We start from the raw sequence: 23,886 nt of genomic DNA, 5'->3' as shown, positions 1-23,886 counted from the left end.
TTTTAAGGAAAAGGGACAAAGCCATGGAAGAATCAGTACAAATGCTTAGCCTGGTAGGAAGCAACTCAGCCCCACATTCTTTAAAAAGCAACAGCCAAGCTCCTTCTCAAAGATTACAATTTAACGAAATTATTGTAAGCTACAGTTCAGATCACATTGACCTCTTCTCCCCCACCACTCCCACCCTGACACAATCTTTGGCCTGTGGAGCTTTGCAACCAAGAGTCTAAAAGGTGTAAGTCCTAGCCTTTTGCCTTTCACCAAGTCTGTATCAAAAAAAATCACAGATGCTGGTCTCTGCTTTGCCCAGGGTATGCAGTGTTTGGGAATGAACAAATCAGAGAAGTTTCTGCTACATTCACAACCCAAGGTGGGTGAGAGACCAAGATACAGTGGGAGTCTGAAAGGAGTGGGGAGACCAAACGTGGGTGGGAGGCCAAAGGGTGTTGGAGGCTGAAAAGGAGAAAGGCAAAAAGGAAGATAGGGAAATAGCAATGAAGACAGGGCAACATCCTTTTATACACAGACAACCAGAGGTTAAGTCAGGAGATCAGAAGAGAAACTCATAATGGAAAACAACCAACCAACCACAACAACAAAACCAACAAACAAAACAAAAACAAAAGCACCACCACACACACACACACACACAAAAAAAGGGCAGTTTATTTCTATTGGCATGTGCAAACCAAATATAATTTTCTGTCTGTTCTTAAAATACAGATAAACCTGTACTCAGCAGTGAAAGGGCAGCTGTACCACAGGCTTACCACAAGCCATTTTGCCACTTGATGAGAAAGTATTTCATACCAAAACATGTATGGTCAGCAGAACGTAAGCATTCACCTATTGCCTGCCTGACTTTCATCTTTCATTTTGATGTTCTGAATTATTAATCTCACCCTAGTTACTAGTTTAGCTTTGCCTTTTTTTTTTTCAAGTCTTTATATAATATTTAAACTTTAAGATTATATAATCTAAAAAAGTTCAGGGCTGTGAAGCAGCAGTGGTGGCTGTACAGAACAGCTGGGCTGTACACTCTAGTGCTCAGCTCCAGTACACTCCTGACAGCATTTTAATGCAGTCCATGACAGGAGTAAAAAAGAGATTAATTTTAGCAGCACAGGATAATACTGCTTAGAGTCTTAAATGGCAAGATATAATCCAATTAGATGAGATTTCCAGTAATTTTACCCTACTTTCTAAACTGGTCCATAATCTGTACTGCAGCTAATTACAGCCCACTCTTTGGCTAACCATGATGAGAGCCTGTGTCTGTCAACTGATGAGAATAGTCCTGTCAGTGTGGCTGAACCTGCTAAGTGTACAGGCACACCTACACACCACCAACTCCTCAGCTCAGAGAGCAGCACTTGTGCAGAAATCAAGTTTCTGCCTTACACAGTGCTCACCACTTGTGCTTCAGCTAGCAGAAGGGCTACAAAGCTTTAGGGGACAGAGAAACTGCCCCTCCAACAGCTGGCTTGTCCCAGTGCAGTTCAGCTGCACCACTGCAAACATATTGTCACATTTGTCTAATTTCTTCTGAATTTGACTTCAGCATCCAGTGACTGATCCTCATTACACTTTCCTCATACTATTAAGGCACTCTTTAATGTTTCCTGTTTCCTTCTCTGATGACATCAATGCACAGGATAGGAGGCACCATATAATTTTAGCCAGCCAACTACTTGCTCATTATTTTGCTCATAATTTTGTCTTACAAAAAAGCCCAAAGCATCTGGATCAGAATCTGCCCATTACTTCTCCTTCTCAGCTACTGAGATGCAGGAGATGTGTGCCAAGAAATGTTTAAACAAACTGTTTCTTCCCCAACACTTTGAACTACGTCTCTCCACTTCCTTTCACCTGAAAATTGAACACTTTCTCTCCACTGTGTCCTTTAATTTCTTCTTCTCACTTCCCAAAACAAGACAAACTGCAGTTCTGTGATAAGAACATATTTCTCACATGTATAAATACTCAGAGAGCCAGGACATGTTACAGGCTATTGATAGAATTACAAGTATTTGTGACTTAAAAAAAACTATTAAGTATAATGAAGCCCACAGTAAACCCACTGTACTAGAGCTACGAGTGTGCATGAGGATTTGAGCTTTTACTAAAACTTACACAATGTACAATCTGCACATGCCAATAGAAACACTATTAAATATCACAAGTAAAATGACAGGGAACACAAACTTACAATTCATTGTACTTAAAATTCCACTTTGTAGGTCCTGTTACAGTTAATCAGGACTGGCTTTTGAATTCTGAACATCGTCTCTTCAGCAACACTGAATAAAGGTAAATTAATCAAACTGAAGAAATATCTCACATGAGACCAAGACTAACACACATACCATAATTGGAGGGGAGGAGGGGGAACACAGCAGCAAAGAAAATGCTAAACTGAGCTTATTTCATGTTTAGAGGAAAAAATAAGGTCCATCTTAATTCAATATAAACCATTTTGCCTATCTTAAAATTAAAAGTTTCAGGGCAACCTTTCTAAAAGTTTAAAGATTTCATAGATGGTTAAGCATCATCTTCTGAACATCTTTTCCAGAACACTACACTTACTCTAGTAATGCTCAAATCCTCTACTTTCTCTTTCACTGAATTAATTACTGGTCATATTTCAAGCATCCATGCATATTATTTTGAACCAAAGGTGCTTGATCCAGTTCTACAATTATTTACACAAGCAATTAATCTTTTGCAGTCAAATTCAATTTTATACAGAGGTACGTCTTCTTACACTGTTTTTAACAGTCAGAGCCATGCAAAACAAAAGCAAAGGAAACCTGAAACAAGTCTTAGCATTGACTCTTTATGTCAACTGATTTACCAATGCAGTTATCATACACATTTCTAAATGGGGCAAAATTGTAGTAAGAAGACTCACTGATGCTCTTGGTGTGAGGTTTCTTCTTCATACCCAAGGAACAGAGGATGATTAAGAGAAATGGAGAAAAGACCAGAATCAAGAGTGGAAACATGAAACACACAAGGTCTTAGTTTCTGTTTAGGGACAAAGTTCCACATAAATTCAAGGCTTTATCTCTCAAACTGTTGAGTCATTAATATCATATTCAGTAACTGTAAGTATTGCACTTGGAAACCAATGGGACATCAACAAAAGTACCTGGTGGAACTGTACTGAGACCCCCTGGAAACTTGCACATACTTTCCAGAGTTTCAGAGCCTTTCTCCAAACTAACTCTGGATAAAGGAGCAAGACAACGTCTATAAGACTAGCCTTCACATAGGTTGCAGTTCTCAGTCAAGAAGAGGAAAGCTGTATTTATATTTCTTCATTATCTTGAAATCTTCAGAGACTTCTTGGCAAAAACTAACATGGGCAAGTCCCTCCTCCTGCCACAGCTTCTGCTCCATTCCTATGCCTATACATAGAATCACAGTGTTTCCATGGTAGTGCTGTGGCAAAAGGAAGGTGGTGGTGTCTTGCTCCCTATGGGCAAGAGAGGAAAGGCTCATTGACAGCTACAGGGACAGTGGTTCACGTGAGCAATACTGATTTCCCTTCAAGATCTTCAGCTCTGTAGAAAGTTCAAGCCTAAGGCAGAACTGGACAGGATTTTGCAAGGAGATCATTATCTGGAGTTTCAGCTACTCTCCATCCACCCATACATGATGAGAGGGAGAGGGTTTTCCTAATCTTTCTCTTATCTCAGCAGCTTAGAAATAAAAATAACTGGAAATTACAGATGCCAGGTTCAGAACAGAAAATATCTAGGCCAGAATGACAGCTGATCGGTACCTCTGAAATAACACACTTTTTTAAGGTAAAATACTTGAGAAAAGGAAAAAGGACCCAACCAACAGCCCTGCTTATCTCACAGCTTATTTTTAAAATACTGTACTGACCAAATTCCTTCCTGAATCATACAGAGGGCAGAAATTGTCCTATAAATTTCTGCAGGAGCAAAAAACTCAGTGGTATCGACAGGATCTATCATCTTTACATCCATTTGTGTACATTGAGTGCACTGCTTGGCCCACTAAGTTTGCATCCTATGCCTTAGAAAATGAAGTGGCTGCTCGAGTTCAGCTTTGGCTTGTGTTTGCTCCTGCAGTCTTACAGCAATATGGTCTATTTGAATCCAGATGGCAGATGAGAACATTACTGCTTTGTTCCTCCCACTTGTGCTGGTGATACTCAGACCCCTCTGTGAGACCTGTGAGAGAAGCTGTCCCTCAGCAGCAAGAGAGATGGGTTTTTTTATCTTTTTTATGGTGTGGACAGGGTGGACTGGGATGAAGACAGGAATTTAGGTGTGTGTTAAAATTTGAAGCATTAAATACACTTAGTGGCTTACTGGCAACCTCGATTACAACAAAGACAGGACAGAACTAGACAGGACTAGATGTCAGTGGAACATGGTTTAGGTACGTCTCATATGCCTCTGGTGGCAATGTTCTGATGAAGCACAAGGCGTCTCCCTAGCCCAGGGTCGGGGTTTGCTCACAGGAGCTTGTGGCTGAGAGTGGCTGTGGTCAGCAGTTTCCCACAGCTCCCAGTTCCTGAAGCTCCTCTTGTGTTTCTCCCCGACCTTCACACTGGTGCACAGCCACCATATTGACATACTTCTAATTTACATTTCTACCCAAACTGATGATGATATTCTCACTTCATTGCCCTTGAATGCCACTGAATGAAGACACCAGGGTTATAAATGGGCTACCATATTAACAGTGATGTATCTCCCTACTCCACAGAGCCAACATCAGGCTCATTTTCATGTGGAAGTCATACTGTCACTAGACTTCACTGCCATTAAGAATCAGTTAAACGTTAATTAATAGACATTTAAACTTTTGCTGGGACAAGTTTAGTGAAAAATTATCCATTGGCAGAATAGTAATTGGCTTTCTAAATTTCACATATCCCTTAAAAATGATCTTTTCTATCTGCACGCTTCATTGCTCCAGCATCTTAATGTACACTTCATTTGGTGATCGTGTGCCGACAGACAGACAACTCATCTATTTCTTCTGACACTTTGTTTTAAAATCTCATTTAATATGTTCACTTCCTAAAAGAATCAAGAATTTAGCAGGAGGAAAAAAAATAAAAAGTAAATGGAAGCATTTATCAGCCTTAAAAGACACACAAGAGAAGATTGTTGATATTCAGAAACTCACTGACATTCCAATAGAAATAACCATTGCCAAGCACTCTCTCCAGGAGTGAAAACATAATGGAAAATTTAAGTCTGCTATTCCCTGCTTCATGCTACTGTTTCTCCTCATTTCAAAAAAAATCAATACAGGCTATTAATCATATCACCCCATACCCACAGACTGTGAATGCCTTAAAAGGTGAGCTGTAAAAGTCGGGGGAGAAAGCAGAGCAAAAGAAAAAAGCAAAATTGCTGTATAAACACACCACAATTAGAAGACAGACATTTCAAACTGGTATTTAATTATATACTGTCTCTCACCTTCTTTTTACAGATCTCAACCTCCTCACTCAGTTGAAGCACAGCCACACACAAGGATGATTATTTCTCTACCTTTACTGACTGGCCCCGGTGCAATGAGAAGGAAAACAGGATTTCATTCATCAATCCAGAGCTTTTCTTTATCCTTTTATTTTTTTCCCTTAGCTTTTATGTTTAGGAAATAAACAGAATCATATAACACTGAATAAAGTCAGTTTCTTTTTGCATTCTTGCAGACTCCAGTCTCCAGGATCACTCACTCGAGATACTGATTTTGGCAACTGAGTGCATGTTGGTACATCTCAGCTGAATGCAGAGATGACCAGAAGTGGGTTGGCAGCTGCACAGGCAAGGAGAAGAAATGCTGTTCTGCACCATGCCAAAGTGCTGCTGAGCCTCTGTTACTGCAGAGTCCACCTGCATCATACACACAGGCTGTGACACCAGGACTGTGCCCACAGCAGGCCTGAGAAGATCCTCAAGGGAAGCAGACTGTACAATTCCACAGATCACAGTGCAGTTATACCATTTCAGAACACACTGATATTTGAATTACAAACATCTTTAATTAAAGAGTATTTTAATCCCCCCAGCCATCTATCTGTCTCTAAGCGCACAGCCATATAAACTAACTCAGACCTTATAGGGTAAAACAATGTGTGTCACCTCTGAATTTTTCACCAGATTAAGACAATGCCAGGTGACACATACCACTGCTAATGGGACCACCAGAGACCTCCCAGCAAATTCCTTACCAGTTGTTAAAATGTTGTATCCTCTGACACTGGAACCAGCTCAACAAGAGATCTTAAACTAACTGGATTTCTAGATGCTGACCTTTTCTAATTTTCAACACAAAACCTACTTATCACAACGGGAAAGAAAAGCCCACACCACTGAAAAGGTGACTTGCAAATTCGAAGTGACATCATGTCCTCATCACAATAGTATCTTTACTTTAACGCTGCCTTTACTTCTCATGTAATGCCAGCAAATTAAAACCTTCACCTTTTAAACAATTATTGATTTGCCTGGTTTATGAATAAAAAGAAAGCTAAATTGTTGAAATGTTATTTGGGCTGATTGAGTTTGGACTTGCTTCTTTCTAACACAAGCAAAGCCTGCCCTCTAGAGTATTGCTGGCCCTGGCTGAAGGAAGCCTGAGTTAACTGATTCATACTCAGTATTTAGCAAAGAAAAGTGAAATAGTGGGATTGCTTTAGTTCTTTCTCAGATGAATTGAAAGTGACAGCTTTTTCAGTTAGAAGTATTTCAGCCTTTGAGCTCGCAAAAACTTTTCAGGTTCAAGGTTAAATTATAACAAATTCCTAGCTGCATCAGAAGGGACATAGACAAAATCTAGCAAAGAAATCTAAATGAGATGCTTGAGTACCACTGGAGATGTCTCTTCAAAATAACAAAAAGAATTGCCTCTCTGAGAAACACCAAAGCCCACATCAAGCTGCCATCCACTCTTCAGCAGACAAAATTCCCACACATACAAAACTGTGACATGTTCCCACCTGAAGAGTTCTAGCGCAAAGTCTTCGTGCTAGCACTTGCTGTAATGCACAGCTGTATTGTCACTTAGTGTGCACAGTCTCACCTGGAGCTGACAGCTGCCCTAGAGAAGCATGTGTCCAGCTGTTTGACAGAACCACCTTGGATGGTGGTCCCCTGCACCCAACCAAATCTGATGGAGCATGTGGGAAGGGGGAGACAGACAGAGGAATAAAGGGATCCCTGCTATGTCATTCTATCTCTGCACCCTTCTTTGTCAGAGCAGCATTCAGTTATGACTACATCTTAGTAGCAACACATTGGGCATAGCAGCACAGAAACTTTCAACCCTTTCATCATATATGTAGTGATGCACGTTGTGCCTGCTTGGATAAAGCACAGTCTGGCCCAAGAACAGACCACAGGAAATAGGAGCACACAGATTAAAGTTATTAGCTGAACTCATGCTATCTTTGGGGTGATTTCAATAACCCTTTGATGATTCAAGGCAGAGTATTTTACAAAAAAAGTACAAGGTATTTTTAAACCATGAAGTACTTCACAAAAATGACAGGCCAGAGTCTCAGGTCACTTCAACAAAAATCTTACATTTGCCAACAGGAACCTCCTTGCAATGGCTCAAGCCACCTGGATACTTCTACTTCCTGGCACACCTCTCAGGCAGAGACACTGTGAGGTACATCAGGAACACAGAAAAAGAAGAGAAGGTGTTTTTCCAAGGAGTACATATTAGCCAGGCTTAGAATTTCAACACTCCATTGTAAAGGGTAAGGAAAGTTCTTGGGGTGTCTTTATATAACAGTATGAAATCTTAAGCTTTCATCTGGGACAGCCCATGCAGTGGAGAGAAGCAGACACTAGAGTGCTGGCCAAGGTGACATTCTTTCTCTGCTCAGATTTGGTTCTTCACCCTCACTTATCTGTCTTGCAGAGTGGGGAACTAAACTAAATAAGCTGGTGGGGAAGGGAGCAATGGTTTGCAGTCTCCTTACAGATAGCCTGCAGTTTGTAGTGATGTGTAAGAATGTGGAATGAGCAAGTAGTTGGCAGTAGGTGGAGGAGAGGTATTGGTGGTAAATGACAGTGAAGGTTCAGTGATGGCCAGACAGATGGACACTTACATCACTGAGAATAGGGTGAAAATGAGACCATCTTAGTGGCATATTTAATTTCCATATGCTTGTTCTTTTAGGCAACAACCTGAACAGCTGCATTCATTTCATGCACAGACATCTCTAAGGATCCTCTCATACATGGAAATCACTGAAATCACAAATGAAATACATCTGCCTCCCCCATGGACTGCAAAAGCCTTTCTACACAAGGCACGTCTATGCAGTGTAGCAGACTCAGAGAAAAATAGGCAACAATGCACAGGAAAAATGCTCAATTGTTTTCCTCTGAGCCTCGTAAGAAACCTTCACTAATTATTGTTATTAAAAGAGGAAATGTAATCAAACCACTCAGGGTGTACAGAGCCCTGATCCGATGAGAAGGTGGCCAGGCAGTCACAGCAGCTAAGCGTAGCATGGGAAATGGTATGTTAGCAGGCAAGCTGTCAGATAAAGCTGAATATCCTCTATCCACTTCTTTGTCAGATGAGTATATTCTGGAAACTTTTCCCAGGTATCATCATTGCTTTCTGTTAATACTCCTTAAGGTGAAAGAGCATCCTCTAATGACCAAAAGAATTTAAAACCTCACTTCTACTTTTTCTTCAGTGGATAGCAGGACTGACACAATACTCCCCGACACTGGGAACCAGATCAGCAGAAGGAGCACACCATCAAGATCCCACACCTTCTGCTCAGGTATGGCTCATCTGATAAAAATTAACCAGAACACAGTACAAGGCCACAGAGATGCAGACCACTTGCCTCCGTACTGCGCTTGTTCAGACAGTGACAATAGTTATTCTAGGCTTATTCCTCGGAACAATTTTTTCTGTCTGTTTTAAGAGCTGAAAAATTTCAACTGCATTAATATGCTTCAGTTCCCTGTCTCATCAGAGAATGTTTGTGTTCCTCAGACAGAATGTGAATCATTGCAATGAACTAACTTAGCTTCCACTTCTACATACTGATGCAAGATGCATAAAATACCAGCGATCTGAAATGCACACTGTATTTATGTTTGGGAAAAAAGAGAATGGCACATACAAAGTATGTGCTGAGAGATGAGCTCAGGGGAACCTCCTGAGCTACAATAAAGCAGATTGTGAAGTCCTGCACCAAGGCTGAGGCAATCCTAGATAGCAATACAAGCTGAGAGATGATGAGATTAAGAGCAGCCCTGCAGAAAAGGACTTGGATGTGCTGGTGGATGAGAAGCTGGATATGAGAACTAATAGCAACCTTGCAGCACCTGAAAGAGACCTACAAGAAGGCTGGAAATGGACTATTTACAAATGCCTGCAGTGACAGGAGGAAAGGCAGCAGTTTGACATATTCAAGGTCAGACTCAACAGGGCTCTGGGCAGCCTGATCTAGTGGAGGATGTCTCTGCTCACTGCAAGGGGTTTGGACTAGATGATCTTTGGAGGTCCCTTTTAATGCAAGCCATTCTTTAATTCTATAAGGTTTGTTTAAGAGAGTTGATGACATTTCCCTCAATGCTGAAAAGCCCAGCTTGTAAGCAACTATGATGGTGAACTTTGAAGATCTGAAACTTAAGATACACTGACACAAAAACAAAGTTATGTTGGGTGTAGCCAATCCTTGCACTTCTCATCCTACCTAGATGAGAAAATGGGCATTTAATAGCAGAGTAGAGGAGTTCTGTACATTTGGTTTTACAGCTTACTGAGCAATGCCTAGTAGTCCTTAATGCCTGGACATTTTTCACTTTCTCGACTAACCTGAATGTCTTTGAGCATTTCCACACCAGGCCAATAGAATCACAGGAATGGCTTAGGTTGAAGGGGCCCTTAGAGATCATTTGCTTCAAATTGATAGGCAAAATGTGACAGCTGAATTTTCCCTGAACATTTTAAGTGACCTGACATTTGCATTAAAAAGAATTTCCAGGAATCCACTTCTGAAACTACATTTCTAACACACTTTTTTTTTTTCTCTATTGAAACAGCTCCATTGCAGTACAGTCTGTGCTGTGCTTTGTTACTCTGCTCTACACGCAGAAAATTACATAGAATTGCACAGAATAAACCAGGTTGGAAGAGACCTTCAAGATCATCGCGTCCAACCCATCAACCAATCCAACCCACCTAAACAGCTAACCCATGGCACCAAGCACCCTATCAAGTCTCCTCCTGAAAACCTCCAATGACGGTGACTCCACCACCTCCCCAGGCAGTCCATTCCAATGGGCAATCACTCTCTCTGTATAGAACTTCTTCCTAACATCCAACCTGAACCTCCCCTGGCGCAGCCTGAGACTGTGTCCTCTTGTTCTGGTAATGGCTGCCTGGGAGAAGAGACCAACATCTGCCTGTCTTCTAGAGCAAGTCTCTCTCACACACACACACTCACAAAAAGACTGTGTCCAGCAGGTTAAGCACAGAAGTAGACTTGGATGAGTAGAAAATTCCTTGTCCTCTTCATCACTACTTCTCTGCTACTATTTGTCCTCTACAGTGAAAAAATCACTATTTCACTTCTGAACCTGGAGCGGGGAACCAGGCACAATCACCTTCCATACACCCTACTTGCAGCTGCTGACACCAAATCATTAATAGTACTAATAAATCAGTGATGAGCAAACACAAAGCCACTCTCTAAAAGAAAATTAATTAAAATGGTTCTTTTATACTTGGCTGAGCCAGTATTATTAGTGGGCCAAACACTCAGGAGAACATTCTGAGTTCGATACATAACAACCAAAAGTTAAGTTCCATTTTCATTAAAGAATATGCTAACTTAACATCTTGAAAAATTGTTTTCAATGAAGTCCTGAATTTGCAGTGAGAAACTTTAAAATTTCAGCAGGAATATTTCTCAGGTTTGTTCTCATGTATGAAATACTAATAGGAAAAATATGGAATGAAGCCCGGTTTAATCAAATTTGGACTTATGAGTCTGAAAGAGACACATATTCATCAGAGAATGACTCTGATATGCAAATCTAGAGGAAAAAGAATCTCAGTAACTTTCCAAGCCAGCACAGAGCTAAAACTCAGTCATTACATTCACTTTATTAAACTAATTTTTCACCCTAATTATTAGATGGATGAAGTGATTTACAGAGTGAGCTCTGTTTCACTTCTTCGGAAGCACAGATCTGTCAAAAGCAATAGCAGTGTAGGCTGACCAGAAGGGTGTCTTTCAAAACGGATGTCATCTAGGGTCAGCCAGAACATTTCTTCGACTGCTGCTGAGGTTGCCTATGTCTTCATATGAAAAAATCTGTATTTTTTATAATATTTGTAATTCAAACAAACATTTTCTCTGACACACAGTACACAGACTTGCCACTTATGTTCTCCCTTTATTTCACACACCTTTGCAGTATAAACATGGGTTTAACCTGTAAGAACAAATTGGATTGGTCAGTAGTTGAGTAACATTTGACAGCATTCAGAAAATGTTTGGCCTTTTGGGGGAGTAACATAAGCCTGAGAATACTGAAAATGAAGACACCTGAGGTGCTTTGTAATGAACCTTTTGCTCAAAAGCCAAATCTCATAACACAACAAGCCAAATGCTACCACCTGTTCAGTGGCATCCTAAGAAGCCTTACATTTTGAAGGCACACATGCCCACCAGCCTTTTCTATCATCAAGCCAGGGAAGGCAGAAGAAAAGCTGGCAAAAGGGTCAACAACTCCTCCCACTCAGAGCTCATCCCCAGGAGACTCTCCCTCTGACCACCAGCTTTTTTAATCTGGTAAAAGGAAAGCAGAAGACAGCGCAAAGGAAGGGCCAAAGGTTCCAGAGGTGTGCAAATCCTCTCACCTTTTTGTCTGCTGCAGCTGAAGTAAAGAGAAAGAAACAAAGATTAATAACAGCAACACTGGCACTACTTGCACCTACCCTGCACTTCCTTATCTCTCCATGTATTCCAGCTCCAGTGGAAAAAGACTAAATCTGAGATTAGCCTGTGGATATGACAAACAATGGAGGTACTCGTTGGGGGAAGTGAGTTGCATCTGGGGGAGTGAGGGTGGGGTGGAAATAAAGAGGAAAAGCCAGGTCATTGTCCCTAAGGGACAAAAAGCCTCAAAAATGCTCTGAACCAGACAATGAGGCAGGAGCTACTAGGTCTGGTTTTTCAGGTTTTTCAGGTCTGGTTTTTCATCGCCCAGGCTTGTCTGAACATGTCCTAGAGCCCAAGTGGGCGGGCTTTTGGCCACGTTTGGAGAAAAGCCTTTCTATAGGTGACAGTGTCGGGGTTTTATCCCTCAATCTGTGTTGTGACTGGCCATTATTGTCTCGGGAAATCTCTAAGTACCAGCCCAAAGAGCCAGAGCCTTGCCTTGCAATTGTCCATGCTCTGGAAGGAATCACAAGCCTCGCTTGGAAGCCGAACGGTGTTTCAGTTTATCCGGAGCAAGACTGCAAAGACCCCTGGCTGTCTTAGCGTTGTAAAGCCCAGGAGCAGACAGACACATTTTGCCGGGCCGAGAGGCAAGCACCAGGGGAGCTGACTCCCCGGGACAGTTTCGTTTTATTGGGAGAGGCAACGAGTGTCACTGCGAAGAATTGCAGCAGAAAAAACTCTTTTCTACAAAGGTTTCAGCTACAAAGCCTTCAGGAGTAAATCCTGTCTCAGCAACAAGCTGCAGACACCAACAGAAAGTGAAACCATGCTCCTGCAGCTTCCACGTGCTCAATGCCATTTTGGTTTTGTTTAAAGCCCACACAAGGGCCCCGGGACCAGTGAGTAATGAGGAAATCAGATTTTTATAAGCATCTATTGCAGGTCTGTTGCCTTAGGGAAGTCTGGAGTGTCCGTCCCCCCCGCCTTGTGGGCTATCTCCGGCTTCACTGCCGACGTTCCTTTTTTCTTTAAAGTGCTGTTTGTTGTTTCTGGACTTTTTGTACATATTGTTTAAATTGTTACTTATTCCTGCTGGTGAGATATCTGTTCCACAACCGAATATTTCAAACCAGTAAATAGGTTTTATTAATATTTTTGGGGAGGATTTTTATGATTAATATTATTAATATTTTTATTAATCGCTGTTTATTTATTAATAAATAGCCTTTTAACAGTCATAACAGTCATAACAGTCGTGTTTATCAGTCTTTTGTCTCATATTCCTACTAACATCTGGAAGTTCAGGGAGCACACAACAGTCCAATTATCAGCCAAAATGCTCCCTCACCTGCTTTCCACAGAAACCTACACAGGGACCATAAGGAAGACAGGCCAATTCTAGCCATGGTATGTTGCGTAGTGCTCCAGGGCCTCAGCCAACCAAGCAGTGTTCTTCCAAAGCAAACTCAGATGCTCTATTCCCGTAAGGGGAGGACTTTGCAAAAGGAAATAGAGGTGTCTTACTTCAAAGCCATTGCACATAAAGTCTAAGAAGCAAGGAAGATCAGATGAAGGGCTGTGACCTTTCCCACAAACCTGAAACTTTTCTGGACTCTGTGAAGGGAAAATGAGTGGAGAACCAAAGAATGTCAAACCCTCCTTTGCTAACCCTTCCAGTGTTTGACATCACATGTTATTTAGAGCTCCTGCAGCCTCAATAAATCAAAGTTGCTGGTTCTACAGTCAAGGGATCCATAGTCCAAGTTTTCACAGATGAAAAGCAGCCAGATATGTGATCTGAGCTTGGAGACATCAGTAACATGACCACTTCCTACTCAGATCAGTGGTATTTAACCAGAGAAAGATAGCAGCAATGGCATTTTGTTACAACAGATTGGTACCTTTTCAGACAGCAAAACCGATTCAGGTTTAGACAATAAAACACAGCTCGTCCATTCCACAACAGTAATGGATAACACAGGCGGTACCTCACCTTGCCTGTTGTGATAGCAGTAACATAATGGAAATTCAATCTGAATGCAGGAATACAAAGATATGTTAATTACACAGCATTACTGAATTTGGATTCTATCAATCTGAAATTACATTTTTAGGTCTAAATCGTGTCTTGTTCACATAAAATGAGGAGACAGTCTTTTGAAGGCATTGTAATTACATCAGGTCAAACTGATACAAGAAGGATATCAAGCCATTATGATTACAAGGTGGAGCCTGGGTAGATGCTAAGCAAGCATAGAGCAGTGCAGACTCCCTGCCTGCTGTATTTCCAAAACAAGAGCAGAGTGTATGTTGGTACATTTCACTGAAGCTGACCCAGTGACACAGTTAGGAGGTCATACACTATGGCAGTGCCATCATCCAGTAGATAAAAATGTAATTGTAAAATTTCATTTTTCTCATTTACAATCTTTCATTGGAAGCACAGAATGAACATTAATTATCGTTATGCATACCAAGTATGACATTTCTAAACTACTCCTCCGTATTCTAGGGAAAAAAAGAAAAATCCAAGAATTGTGCTGCAGCATGGTGAAAAATAAAGAGGGTCAGGAATGTTACTGAGAAGCTTTCTTCCAGTACTAGGTCTTTGAACCCAGAGATCTTTCATGTTTTATAGACTCTAGATATGATTCTTCTTTTGCTGAAAACGACTTTACATGACAGGAATTAAGTAACAGAGTTACTTCTGTCTCAAATGAAATCCAGAGTTGGACACTTGACTGAATGTTATCAAATCCTCTGATCGTCTCAAAGAGTTCTCCTGAAGTGGCAGGGGAACAAATTGCCCCTATTTCCATACATTCTGTGAGTGCAAGTGTTCATTCTCACTGCTCAAGCCTCTCTGTTCCCCAGTCCAAAACTGACACTTCATAGGCTCTCCTAGAACTCTCCTGTTTTAGCAAATTGCTTTCAAAGCACTTCTACAACAAAACCCTTACTGATTTTAACCACTGAAGCTGGGGGGAGGGGGAAGGTGTTAAACAGGAAGAAGAATGAAAAAGGAGTGGGGTTTTTTTACATGCTTCCATAAAGAAAGAAAATCTTTCTCCCTTCAAATACTTCTCAGAACAAGCTTGATCAGGCCACAGGGATGAAAATGTGCAGTATCTAGATAGTGGGTTTTTAGGCAAAGACAAAAAGTGAACAAGCAAAAAGTAAACTGTCACATTTGAGGCTGAGATTTGCTTTGAAACACAGACTTCTCTCCTGACAGTCCAGCTGCTAAAGCCTAAAGGCACAAATATAATCACTACAAGTAGTATTGAATAAAGGATAGGGGGAAGTAGGCTGTCTGAGTCTCTAAGGATCCCTCCTGCCCAAATTCCCACTCATTTGGGTCCCAATCAGTATAGCGGCTGCTCTAGTGAGCTAATGAAGGTAGAATGAGACCAGTTTCATATGAAAAAGATTCTGTAGGCCAAACTTCCTGCAAGGAGCAAGGCTTTCCACAAATACTTTGATAAAGAAAGCCTTCAGATCTTAAAATATCCACAGAAGTCACAAACTCAAAAAAGAACAAAAATTATTAGCGGGTTCTGCATTTGATTTTAAATTATGTACTGTTTAAACTGGAAGTGACATCTTGTCAGGAAGCCAGCTTTGCAAATCCCTTTTACTTCATTTTTGTGACAAAAGCCAGCAGCATGTCTTTTGAAGCTCTCCCTTATTATTCCATGAATAAAAGATTTTTTTGATGACTAATTCACTCTGACTTTTTGGCCACCAATCCTGCCCTTTTTATTTCTTTAGGGAATGGATTTCTTTCCAGATTTAAATGGCAGGACTGACAAACACTTTAATGACATAGCACACAAGTGGTATCATTCTTCACTAAGGAGCCAATTTACCTTCTTTAAAACAAAACACACACACACCTAACTGGTTCTTTGATTAAAGAATTTAAGTTATTCATAAAAAGAATTCCACATCTTTTGTTAAATGCTGCCATTTCCTGAGATGATCTGCATAGACACAATAAAGTAATAGCAATTTTTACAGCAGTTGGCCTTGAAACTGAGAAGAACCACTAGTTACAGAAAACTCAGAGCAAGCCCCAAAAGAACACTTAGTCAAAATGGTACTTTCTTAGCTTGAAATTAGAGAGATCTACTTTGTTTCACTCTTTGAAAGGGGCAGCCATATCACTACAGATCTCAGCATTGCAAGTTACTTTAATGACATCAAACTTTGTTTTTCAATTTAACAATGTGACTATGCCAAATAAATCCAGGTAAAATGAAGAAATAATTTTCACAGTGAAGTTAGTGAAAAGTCACATGTTAATTTGAAAAGTTCCAAAATCTCAGCCACAGTTTTTATTATTATATAATAGATCTCCAACTTTTCACCTGCTATTACTGCAGGACAGTGTAGAATTCAGTTCAAACACCTGCAGCCAAGAGCAGCCTGTGTCCTTCAGATCAATACACAGCACTACAATGGACAATCATGCACAATGGGAAATTTCTTTCAAATCCAGCAGTTTCATCACAATTAAATAAGCTCTAGAATGAGTTACTACCTTTTCTCAAAAGCCACAGGAACTGGTGCCAGAAAATTCAAGCATAACACATTTTTCTGTGCTATAAAATTGAAATAAGGAAGGAAGCCATTTATCACCTTCAATCTCAATTGAAAGTCAATGGGCTCCCAGAACCTTGTTTAAAAAATATTCCCTCCGTGCTGGGTGAGAGAAAGGCCCCAGAGCTCCAGCCTGAGCAAAGGAGGAGGACTGTCACACTTCAATCCCAGAGCTGCTAGCACCTCTCCATTCAACTCACTGTCAAGAGGGAACTCTGAAGGTGAACCTTCATGCAGCTGACACATAACTGGTCTAAGCAACATCTCATACCAGCTTTTTCCTACCCTCCTTTGCAAAGAGCAGGGTTAGCACTCCGGCCCAGGTGCATATTGGTGGAGTAAAGAAAGAGACCAGAAGACAGTGTGTGAGTTCCAGGATGAAGCTTTCATTAAACTGTTATGTATAATTTGCACATTTATGTTTTACATCTGTGCACCACAGAATTAAAAGGAAATAAAATGGCAAAGTCCATGAAGTAACCCTTGCCCTAAGGTAAATGGTACAGCCATTAAAGAAAGAAACCAAAGTCCTTAAAGGGGAAAACACACTGTAACAATGACTATATTAAAGGCTGGGAGGATTGAAATGGAAGCATGCCACTTTGTCACATCCTTTTAGACCTTCCCTGGCACAACGTTTGTGATTCCCTATCTCTTTATATTTTAAAGCCATAATCCTGCGGTTCCATGCATAGAGCAAGAAGGGGCAAGAGATGGCTTGTTTTTCCCAAGTGGTGAAACTCTGGATTTGATGATTAGCATTAATTTCAGGCTCAGTTTTCATGAATTTAATGACATCTATGACTCTTGACTGGAGATTGCTACAGTCCTTTAGCAGGAACATCAGACCACTCTTGACTTCAGGAGTATTTTTGTGCTGCTATGGAATGCAGATCTAATCTTGCTATGCCAGCTGTGGAGTTGGTACTCTAACTCCAGGTATCTAAGTGAAAGATATTGCACCCCATTTGTCATATTCTGGTTCTACACATGCTGCTACAAGAACTTCTCTCACTAGGACAAAGGCCAAAATAAAGTGAATGTGAGATAAATATTCATTGGGAGCACAACTAATAAGGTTTCACAGGGATTAAGTCAGGAAATTGGAAAACAGAGCATGAGAGAAAACATTAAATTATGCATTTCTATCAGCATATGAATAATATAGAACTGAAATAGATAAACAAAGCTCTAGATACCACCAGCATTGTGTGTAAAAAATAAAGTAATTGTAAATACTGCACAATCATTTAATTATAGCAAAAGACAACTTCACCTCAATGCTTCAATTTTAATTTACCTATAGTATAATCTCTAAGTATAAAAAAAATCATGATTAAATTACACCCGATAAACATCCCCAGAAGATGATGTATCAGCATAATTTCAAGGATCAAAATTGGAAATTAAAGCTTAGTTTTCTGTTATCAGAGTTGGGATGTTTCCAGGTGGATAAATGTCAGAGACTGCAACAGCATACACTAGTTACCAAGGATAATCTTACTGGGCTTAATCATAAAGTTGCTCCCTGTAGCAAGGATTAAAGACTGGCTCCACCGTGGCTTCATGCTTCTAAAGACACAGTTCAGAAGTAAGTGAAAATAGGAAGCACCATAGCAAATAATCTTATACCAGGATTTGTTTTTCTTCCACAGAATCTTAACTAATGAAGTAATAAAATAATGAAAATATAAGTCCTCCAATATAATGTGATTTCAAAAACCCCTGATAATCCCTGGTTTAGTTGTAATTAAAATATTGAATATTTCCAGTCCTTATTCATCTGCTCTCATCCTATAATGCTAACCCCGTAGATGTAAGGTCAGGTAATTTCCAAGTATAAATCACAGCCCACAGGGCACATTTTGAACAGTGAGTAAGTGTGAAAGAGACAGGTATGTGCTAACAGGGTTTTCAAAACTGCCTTCAAACAGAAATTGCATCTAACATGATTTAGAAAATCTCATGACCAAATTTTGTATGACCTGTGACGTACTTAGCATATGTTTAAATCCCAGTGGAACATGCAAGAATCAATATATGTATTACTAATTAATTACAAAACACCAGTGAACTGTGAGCTCAAGGCCAATCTGGAAAGGTATCACATGAAAAATGATTATGTACTTCTCAGCCATGCAGTTTTAGGCAGAACTAACAGAAGACAGGGGAGAGCCACTGCCATGTTATGTCAAACAACTTTCAGTGTTTAGTTTCCACCTTTAGGGTATGAAAAAATTAGTTTTTGTTGATTTACCAATGATTCCATAATCAAGCTCAAAGTGGCTGTTTCATAACGGCAGACTGTGACTTGAAGCAAGGACAAAGCCACAAGCTGTGTGATTTCATAGTATAGTATCAGTCAGGGTTGGAAGGGACCACAAGGATCATCTAGTTCCAACCCCCCTGCCATGGGCAGGGACACCCCACACTAGATCAGCCTGGCCAGAGCCTCATACAGCCTGGTCTTAAAACACCTCCAGGGACAGGGCCTCAACCACCTCCCTGGACAACCCATTCCAGGGCTTCACCACTCTCATGGTGAAGAATCTCCTCCTCACATCTAGCCTGAATCTCCCCACCTCCAGCTTCATTCCATTCCCCCTAGTCCTATCACTACCTGAGATCCTGAGAAGTCCCTCCCCAGCCTTCCTGTAGGCCCCTTTCAGATATTGGAAGGCCACAATTAGGTCACCTCAGAGCCTGCTCTTCTGCAGACTGAACAGCCCCAACTCCTTCAGTCTGTCCTCATAGGAGAGGTGCTCCAGCCCTCTGCTCATCCTCGTGACCCTTCTCTGGACACGTTCCAGCACGCCCATATCCCACTCACCACCTTCTCACCCTGAAAGATCCTCTATGTTACCCCTGCCTCTTCTATTTATTGTGCTGCTACTGGAAAAGGAACTGCACAAAAATGTTTTAAGGGAATAGAATCAGTTTTATAGTTTTAACTGCTGATCTTGCCTTTAAAACAAACACTCAATACCAGCAACTGTTGGATTATTAGCAACTTCTGAATTTAACAAAAAATAAATAAATAAAGTAGCCTCCAATTGAACCCAAAGGAGCATCAGTTTCAGGTGAAAACTCAGTGTTCAGCACAAAGTCCTGTCTTTCAGTCCCCCTCTAATATGTTTTTTATTAGCAACATCACAAAAGTAGTATTTTGCCTTCAGCCTGAATGCCTACAGTCTCTGTTATTCTTACCTTATTCAGCAGTGGAAGTTTGCACTTCAGAAACACTGTGATCGCTTGGACATGAACTAAACTGGTGTAAGGAAAAAGGAGTCAAGATGGGATTATATTTAAAAAGCATATGGCAAACTGGTTCTTAAGTCTTTTCACATCTCTTTTACACTGCTCTGGCAACCTCAAGTAGTCTCTGGCCTCTTTAAAGTTACTCTGTGCTATTAGGCCATTATGAAGGCTGTGGGGAGAAAAGGAATCAGTGCCAGACATCATTAATTTTTATCTACCATTTTCCAACTTCCTCAAAATATGCATGATAACAACTCTATTTTTTATTACAGTACTTCACCAGGAAATGGAATAATAACTGTAGCACACCTATGGGTAATATATGTGTAACTCTCATTCACCCACTCCCCCCAAAAAAAAAAAATCAAGCATTTGATCTATATGGGAAAATGAGTCTCAGGTCTGCAACAAGATTCTCAAGAGACACTTCACTGTCTTGAGGCCACTGGCTGCAGAGCCAGCCTTGGGAGCTGGGCCATAGCAAACAGTTGAAGAACTTAGCAAAAACAAGTAGTTTTATAGACCCATGTCATGTAATCATTCCAAGATCCATACATGGAAGGCAACATTAAGATACTCATACATGTGTTTTGTTCAGAAAAGCACTTGCAATACAATTTGGCAGCACTCCAGAGCAACAACAACTGTGGAATCTCTTCATTTTCACTCCTAAGAAAGCAGAGATAAAGACCACAGGATGGTCTTACAAGGTTTTCAGGGAAATTGCAAGGAATAGAGAAATGGTTTGTGGTGCAAACACCAGTCAGTTTTCTAGCGTCACTGCAGCTTCCAGCTTTCTAAGCAAGAAGAAGCTTTATCATCTGCAGTATGAGAGAAGGATGTCAAGATTCTGTTCATGACTAATGACTTCATGCTGTAATGCTTCAGGACTACACCTTGAGAGAAATAACTTCAGAAAATTAATTGAAGAGTTATCCAAGCAAGAAAAGGGTGAGAAGCTTCAGGACTGCATCCTGCCCTTCCAGATGCACATCAGTATTTGCCACAATGTCTCCCTTAAGCTTGCAGCCTGGTGATGAAAGATGTGGATGCAGAAGGCAGGGAAATAAAAAAAAAAGGAAGAAAGGAAGAAGAGAAAAAAAAATCAGAAGAAAAAAGAATCTGCTGAAAATATAAATAAGTAACTGGGGAAATTTTAAAGCTCAGTGTATAGAGTCAATTGAAGTGTTCAGGGTCTCATTTCAGCTGCTGATCAGTTTAGATTCACAGCCACACACACAGAAAAAAGACTCTGTGCCATGGCTGCACCTCACAAGTTTTGCAAATGCAGAATTTCTGTAGTAAGAATCTATGCCAGAGAAGTGTCTAAATGGACAGTATTTCCTTCAAACTCCATATCATATCAGATTCTCAGCTGATTCAATCTGTTGAACAAATATCCCCTGAGACATGTGAGCAACATGGGAGCTGCTTACACAGGGCAGGCACAAGAAGCAAATATCCTGCTCAGACAGAGCAAAACTGAGATACTTCCACAGCCAACAGCAATGACTACATCAGCTACTCTTAATGCCCCAGAAGGCCGTGTACTTCTGGTACATGGTAGCGATGATCTTGCACATGGAGGGGAAAAGGAACTGGCTCTATCTTTGCCCTGACAACTTTCTAGCAGTCTCTGCTGAGGCCATTTCAGCCCAAGGCAGGGTTCCTGCCATGCAGAACCACTTGTAAAAATCTCTTTTGTCTTGTCTATAGCATTCCCTCAAGCTTTTCTTTCAGTACAGTCATAAATCTGTCTGATATTCCTCCCTGGATAGCATGTTGATTGACCTTTTTACTTTGAGTTTGTGGCAATGGACAATACAGCTGATTCAGTGTTAAAGCATACAGACCATTTATAAAGATGAAGCTAGATGAAGTTGCTTACTAATAACTCAAGTGTGCAATACTGTGTTTACTGCTGGGGAAAAAGGGGTCAAGAGGGATGTCAAGGCACCTCTCTATCATAAAAATTAACATTTAAAAGCACATTCAGAAGTCAGATTTTAAATTCTGGAAAGAGTCACGTGTAAGAGCAAGGCTAATGTGCTATTCAAGGCAGAAAAGCTGAGTTACACTCCATAATGATCTGCAGTAATTCCAGCACATGGCATCCCAGCCAGGCAGCCAGCATAGGGACTGTGGCCATCACTCTCTCCCTCCCCAGACACATCCCCATCTGCTTTGAATTGGCCACCAGCAGCAGCCTCTCTCAAGTACAGAATCATCTGAAACCAATGCTGACAAATGGCATAATTTATTTCCAGCACCTCCCTTTTTTCTTTTTTTTTGTTTTTTTTTTTTTTTAATTTTAAAATTGTTCAGATTCCAGACAGGAAAGCTGGAGTCAAACATTGACAAGTGAGCTTCTGGAAGATGATTAACTCTGAAAAACCCAAGATTACACAAAGATGTGTAGACTGTGTACAATCCTCCACAGAAGTGTAAAGGAAAACTACTGATTTCTAATATAGTCACTTGAAAGAATAAAATTAATTGAAAAAAATAAATAGCTTGTTAATATTTGGCTGTTTGCTTAAAGTTTGGCAGCCTGATATTCCTAAGCAGGAAGCCGATCTTGACCAGAAACAACTAGTTTTGCTGTAGTCATTGCTTTAATAGCAACAGTATGCATATGGCAAATGGCAAAATTCAAACCAACCAATCAACAACAACAAACAACCAACAAACAACCAAAAAAGCACCAAAAAACACCCAACCCAGCCTTACTTTTTCAAACTTGCATAATGGCCTAAGACAGCACTCTTATTTTCAACCTCAACCAAAAATACCAGCTTCTGTATTGTTCATCTGCAGAGTTTTCTAACATCTGCTTTAAACTTCATAAAGTTTTGGGAAAAACCTTTACCATTCCCCATTTGAAAAATCAAAGAATCATAGACTCATAAAATGGCTGAGGTTGGAAGGGACTTTCAAGATCATCTACTCCAACCTCCCCACCACAGGCAGGGACACCTCTCAACTAGACTTAGCTGGGTTGTCCAGGGAGGTGGTCAAGGCCCCGTCCCTGGAGGTGTTTAAGACCAGGCTGGATGAGGCTCTGGCCAGCCTGATCTAGTGTGGGGTGTCCCTGACCATGGCAGGGGGGTTGGAACTAGACGATCCTTGTGGTCCCTTCCAACCCTGAATGATACTATGATAGCTGCTCAAGGCTTTATCCAGCCTGGCTTAGAAGACCCCCAGGGAGGAGGCATCAACAACCTCCCTGGGCAGCCTATTCCAGAGTCCCACCACCCTTATATTGAAGAACTTCTTCCTGAGAGCCAGTCTAACCCTACTCTCCCTCAGCTTACAACCATTCTCCCTTCTCCTATTGCTAGACAGACATATTAAAAGTCGCTCTCCAGCCTTAATGTAGGCTCTCTTCAGGTTTTGGAAGGCAGCTCTAAGGTCCCCCCAGAATCTTTTCATTTCATCATTTCAATTCTATTGAAATAAAAGACTCATCATCAGTGGAAATAAAAAACGAATGCCAAGTAGTCCTTTTAGCTAATCTAATCCATGTAGTCTGATCCCAGTGTGGTATTTGCCAACATCTCACAGCAGTTTAGTATGAGCAGTAATTACAGATATGGCCTGAAAGCTGTTTTTTTGGCAAATTTCTGTTTCTGTGGAAAAAATGTAAATGGCTCAAATGAAGAACAACTGCTACATTTGGTGTGAATATGCTGTTCATGATCCTATATTTCTACTTTATAGTTTTAATAGGTGTTCCTACAGCTTTAGTAGGTGCTAAAAGAAGAAAATCTTTCTAGCAGCCTAGACCCTCACACCAGTCATAATACTGTCATCTAACATTCATTTTGCTTACTGTGAGTAATGAGAGAAGCATTAGCCACTTCTTTTTTAGGAATAAATATAAAATAGAATTACAGAATTAGAATTACAGAATTAACCAGGTTGGAAAGGACCTTTGAGATCATCAAGTCCAACCTATCACCCAACACCATCTAATCAATTAAACCATGGCACCAAGTGCCTCATCCACTCTTATTTTAAACACTCCTAGAGATGGTGACTCCACCACCTCCCCAGGCAGCCCATTCCAATGGCCAGTTACTCTTTCTTTGAAGAGTTTC

The 23,886-nt window shown here is 40.7% G+C and overlaps 1 long non-coding RNA gene across 2 annotated transcripts in view; it reads right to left on the bottom strand.

Annotated features, from left to right (window-relative positions):
• Window positions 1-23,886, bottom strand: part of LOC137442002 (uncharacterized) — a 363,940-nt gene that overhangs the window by 326,988 nt on the left and 13,066 nt on the right. Inside the window, exon 1 of one of the 2 annotated variants that reach the window (XR_010987558.1) lies at window positions 5,472-5,553. The exons of the other annotated variant lie outside the window; for it this stretch is intronic. This is a non-coding gene — a long non-coding RNA (uncharacterized lncRNA). Of the gene's footprint in view, window positions 1-5,471; window positions 5,554-23,886 lie in introns of those variants that run through there. 2 annotated transcript variants of the gene reach the window in all.

The sequence above is a fragment of the Melanerpes formicivorus genome, unplaced genomic scaffold (assembly GCF_026170545.1).
Source record: "Melanerpes formicivorus ecotype bairdi unplaced genomic scaffold, bMelFor1.0.p_v2 SCAF_6, whole genome shotgun sequence".
NCBI lineage: Eukaryota > Metazoa > Chordata > Aves > Piciformes > Picidae > Melanerpes > Melanerpes formicivorus.
This window is presented reverse-complemented; position numbering and strand designations above follow the sequence as displayed.